We start from the raw sequence: 4,567 nt of genomic DNA on the forward strand, positions 1-4,567 counted from the left end.
CTGGATGCACAGTGAATTCAAGACCAACCTGACATTTGAGAGAGACAGACGAATCTCTGCATCTGGGGATGGCCTGGTCTATATAGTGAGTTTCAGGCCAGCCAGGGCTACATAGTGAGACCCTATCTTTAAAAAAAAAAAGTAGTAGAGCCAGGGGGTGGAGATGCATGCCTTGAATCCCAGCACTCGAGAGGCAGAGGCAGGTGGATCTCTGTAAGTTCGAGGCCAGTCTGGTGTACAAGAGCTAGTTCCAGGACAGGCTCCAAAGCTACAGAGAAACCCTGTCTCAAAAAAATGAAAAACAATTCAAAACAACCCAATGATAGTGACATACAGAGCACCTGACTGGGCTGGTTCTGTCTCCACAGTAGACTATAGAGGTGTTTGTCCTTGTAGAGGGTTACCACCCTCCAGTTCACAGAAACTGGAGCACAGTGTATGTGCACGGAAGCATCCTGCCCAAGACTGAAAAGCTGGTAGGCCTGAAACTTGAATGAGAAGAATACAAGTCGAGAATGCCCCCTTCCTCTGGCACCTCCTGTACAGAAACCCACCAACCTGCTGGAGGGGTCACTCTCTCACACACCGCCCCACCCAGGACCACAGACAGGAGCATACGTGTCTGTTTAGATGAACACCATACTCTGCCCTGACACAAGATCAGAGATCCTCCGAGTATCTGCTAATCCCACCCATTGAGAATAAGACCACGAACACAGCTTGAAGCCAAAATTGAAGCCTCCTTTAATTAAATACTGACCAGGTGGATGGACTCTGGCTAGGTCCACACCCAGGTTCCAGGAAAATGGCCCAGAATCACAGTTTGTAACGGCTTAAGAAGGAAAACCCGTAATTGCATTTCCCATCAGGTCCAATCAGGGGCAAGCATACATCCTGATGCACCTCTACCCTGTCAACCTCCCGCCCACATCTGATCAAGCACATTGGTGCAGATGGATCAAACAAACTTGGTTAGGGGAATGAAAAAATGTGGCTTGTTATCCCCCATAAACAACAGCCTCCAGCATTTCAGGAACGATCTGTCCTTGGCCAAGGGGCTTGCAGATCAGAGGCATTTTGTTTTATGGATCTCTTAGGCACAGCTCTTAAAGCTTAAATTGCAACTTGGACTCTCCCATATCACCATGGAGTGGTGTGCGTTGCTGGAGGTGAACAGGAGCTTCTTCTGGACTCACAGACGTATGGTCTGATGTAAATCAGACGTAAGTTCAACAGCATGCTATACCCCAAGATGCTTCCTGACGCGCGCTCACGTGCCAAGTATGAGGATGAGGTCTGAGACACACTCTAGTAGCTACATTTATTGAGCGCTTATTGTATGTCAGTCCATCAGTGAATGGCGGTGACTGGAGCCTGGCCCTTCCAGCAGTGGTGAGCACAGAGATGTGCCTTGGCTGGGTTCCCATGCTTACAGTCCTTGTGGCCTTGGATGGGTCACATCCTCCTGTGAGCCTGTGTGTGCAGGTACACCCCACGGTCATGCGTGGTGATGGGACCAGTAGCTAACTGCCTCCTCCCATGTCTCAGGTGGGGTTGTTGTCAGCAGGATTGAGAGCTTCCTGTCCCAGCCTAACCAAAGCCAAGCTCTGGGCACCAGGCCATCAGGGACCTGGTGAGGGAAGAAGGCAGAGGATTTCATAAGCATCCGATCTGGGCCATGTGCTCAGGGCAGAGAGAAAAACAGGATGTCCTTTGGGGCGTACACCTGGGCAAGGGCCAGACCTGATCTGGTTTGGCAGGGGAGGAGCTGCCAGACTTGGCATCTGGTTGTATGTACACAAGCAGGTGTGTGAGTGTGAGCTTATGGGGGGGGGGGGGAGCACTTCACTGGTCCCAGGCCAGCTAGTGAAGGAAGGCCCATGGGAAGGGACAGAGAAAAGAACAGGGGGAGGCGTGAACTCATTTTTTTCACTAATCTTTTGTTGTTTTAAGAGATGAGATATCCTTATGTTGCCCAGGCTGACCTGGAGCTCCTGGCGTTCACTCTGCCTCGCCTTCTCAAATGCTGGGATTATAGGTACAAGAGTAGCCACACTGGGTGGGAGCTTTCAGAGGTCCTAAGTGGCCGAGTAGAGTATGATGACTCAGGCCTTTAATCCCAGCACTCCAGGCGTGGAGGCAGGCAGAGCTCTGTGAGTTCAAAGTCTACACAGTGAGTTCCAGGACAGTCAGGGCTACAGTAGTGAACTCTGTCTCAAAACACACACACACACACACACAGAGAGAGAGAGAGAGAGAGAGAGAGAGACAGAGAGAGAGAGAGAGAGAGAGAGAGAGAGAGAGAGAGAGAGACGCACACAGAAATTTGGATGTTTTAGGTGTTTTAGAATGGGCACTGTGGGTCCTTGGTGTACCACGTGACCTGACCCTACCACAGCCTGGGGTCTAAGAGGACTCTTGGAATGTGGAATGACCCACACCCTGTGAGCATGAGTGTGACTTACATGAAGGAGCAGGAGTGTGTGTGTGTGCGCGCATGTGCCAGCTGTCTGCCACAGCATGTAACCCAAGATCACAGTCTGGGTATCACTGCTCCTGTCCTGCACCCACTGGGCCCGCCCCACGTCAGGCCTAGCGGCCATACAAAGCTTCTAATCCAGCTACAGGACAAAGGCCTCCTCAGCGTATACTCCGGGACTCCAGAGAAGACCTCCCAGCTCAGAGAAGGCGTCAGCATGGAGTCCTCCACCAGGAGACTCAAACATACAAGAAACACTCGTAGCCAGAGGCTACTGTTCTGGCCCATGCACATGGGTTTTTCCCAGGTATATCCCCCAAATTCTAAGCACTGACAAGACATTTAGTGCTTAGACACTGTGCTAAGGGCTTTCATTTGTCTACACAGACTCTAATGTAACCCAGGCTGCCCTCGATGTATAGCCAAAGACAACCTTAAACTCCTGACTCTGTAGCCTCTACCTCCCAAGTCCCAGGATGACAGGCCTATGACATCACTCTTTAATGTGTATTTGACAGCTTTGGAAGTACAGCGACCAACATGGTAGTCTTAGGTCTGTCGCTGTCTGAGCCTCAGTTTCTAACCTAAGATTTTTTTAAATTTACATGTATATGTGTGTCTGCTTATGTGGATACACATGAGCACAGAGGCTAGAAGAGAACATTAGATCTCCCAGAGCTGGGCTATCAGCAGCTGGGCTACCTGATAGGGTGCTGGAATCCAAACTCTGGTCTTCTGGAAGAGCAACAGGTGTTTATTATCACCAAGCCATCTCTCCTGTCCCCAACTACCCAAAACTTGAGGCGTAACGCCCACTTCCGAGCCTATGGCCATGTCACTGTTGGAAACTTAACCTCCTCCCAAGACACAAGTTAATGGTATTTGAAGGCGCGATTTTTGCGGTATAAGGATTCTGCCCTGCTGAATGAATTCGTCCTTTCAGACGCTAGTGGGGGGATGGGTTCGTGGCTCACAGCAGAGTGGTCTTGTAAAAGGTTGCTGCGAATGCCCTCTCCAAGTTAGGCTGGACGAAAATAGTTATGTTTCTAGCCCAAGGCCACACAGAGCAGAGCATTATGGCTGTGCCCTCGGATTCACAGGCTCCAAGCCCAGCACACAAAGAGCTACTCATCATAAACAACTCAGTCTGTATTGTCCAGTTCTAGCCACAGAAGACAGCCTGGGACCTCTTTCCAGCTGTAGGGTAGAGCAGCCTGTTCCGCTCACACCCTCTGCTTCTCCAACATTCCTATGTGCTACACCACACCAACACTCCCTCAGGACTTGCCAGGTGAGGTTGTTCCCTCCAGGCAGATAGCAGTGACAGCCACTGGAGCTTACAGAGTGACAAGCAACAGTGTGGAGTTCTCCGAGACTCAGGATCCACCAGGCACTGAGTTCAGCTTTATCTTCTAAACCTTCACATCCCAGACCTGTGTGAGGAGGCGTCAGCGGGTCTTAGAGCGTAGCAGGGGCCGGCAACACTTAGTAGGGACAGACAACATTCACCACCTAAAAAGAGCAGGGCAAAACATGAGAAGTCATCTGAGTGAGAGACAGAGAGAAAGATAGGACCACAGGGCAGAGGCTCTAAGGCAGGGAGAGCTTGGCAGGTTCAAGGGTGAGAAGAGATACGAAGAGATATGGGTGTGGGAGACAGCAGGAGTCAGCTCCCTTATCACTGACTCAACTTCATGGGCAGGAATCCTGACTCTCGGAAGTTATAAGGAGCTGGTCCAATATCACACAAATAATTTTAGAGGCTACAGTTGCCATGGAGATATCCACATAATGGTTCTGCTCACTGCTCCACAACTAAAGGCAGGACAGATCACCACAGAGTCTATTATCTTCTAACAGAACGACCTGGTAACTCCCTAGCCCAGACTTCCGGAATCCTAGGGCCAAAGAAATGTTAAATGACAGGAAGAGGGAGTGGCTTCCTATGGAGGGGAAGGAAGCTTCTTTGGGGGCCTGTGACACTGTGGGCGTGTGAGAGCCATGGGTAGGTGTGACGGAGGAGGAAGGCTATGCTCAGGAAGCAGCAGGGTCTCCGCTGGCCACAACCCCTTCCTCACTAGCGGTGCC

The 4,567-nt window shown here is 50.8% G+C and overlaps 1 long non-coding RNA gene across 1 annotated transcript; it reads right to left on the bottom strand.

Moving 5' to 3' along the window:
• Positions 1–720: 720 nt before the first annotated feature.
• Positions 721–4,247, bottom strand: LOC125407735 (uncharacterized). The gene is made up of 2 exons (XR_007234284.3): positions 3,821–4,247; positions 721–1,630 (listed from the first exon to the last, which is right to left on the bottom strand). It is a non-coding gene; the product is annotated as an uncharacterized LOC125407735 (long non-coding RNA).
• Between the last annotated feature and the right edge of the window lie 320 nt (positions 4,248–4,567).

Source organism: Myodes glareolus, chromosome 10 (genome assembly GCF_982192425.1).
Source record: "Myodes glareolus chromosome 10, mMyoGla1.1, whole genome shotgun sequence".
NCBI classification, from domain to species: Eukaryota; Metazoa; Chordata; class Mammalia; order Rodentia; family Cricetidae; genus Myodes; species Myodes glareolus.